The sequence below is a fragment of the Gavialis gangeticus genome, unplaced genomic scaffold (assembly GCF_001723915.1).
Source record: "Gavialis gangeticus isolate Ggan-Ray unplaced genomic scaffold, GavGan_comp1, whole genome shotgun sequence".
Taxonomy (NCBI): Eukaryota; Metazoa; Chordata; order Crocodylia; family Gavialidae; genus Gavialis; species Gavialis gangeticus.
Genome location: NW_017729030.1, coordinates 15941800 through 15942455, shown reverse-complemented (window position 1 = coordinate 15942455; position 656 = coordinate 15941800).

Genomic DNA, 656 nt, shown 5'->3' with positions numbered 1-656 from the left:
GCCCCCCAGGTTGCATACAGCACGTACGGCTGGTTCAGTCCATGCACTGTGTGCTGTATGTGCCAGCCTCACTCTGGGATTTGAAGTAGTGGTCAGCACATAGTGCTTCTAAGAAAGATGATACCTGTTTTGTTCACATTCATGTGCTATGCTGTACACAGTAGTGGTTGAAGAAAAAATCAGGTTTACACATGAAATTTGAGTATCTATGTTAGTATGCCTTACCATATGGCAACTGGCCACTTCTCTCTTAAATCCAGCTCTATTGTTTAGCCTCTGACTGTGTGTGGGAGTAACTGCACAAAATGTTCCCTCTCATACAGAAGAGGTGGAAGAATGAATTTACAGAGCACCTACCAACACAGGAGGGTCTAAACAATAGCACACAAAACTGCATTTCAGACACTCCCAAATATAAAGGTTTGGGAGTCCAGGTCTTTGGACTAGGTTTTTATGATGATAGGGACTACAGACAACTCCCACTTAAACGCAATTTCGCTTACTGTGGTTTCACTATAGTGCTTATTTAAAATACCTACCTGGTTCCACTTAGCGCTCAGTGCGTTTTGTTACAATGATGAGTGCAGAGGTGGGGAGAACTGGCAGTGGTGTCAAGCAGTGCTGGGTCTGCCCTGGCATGTGGTGCTGGAGCAGGC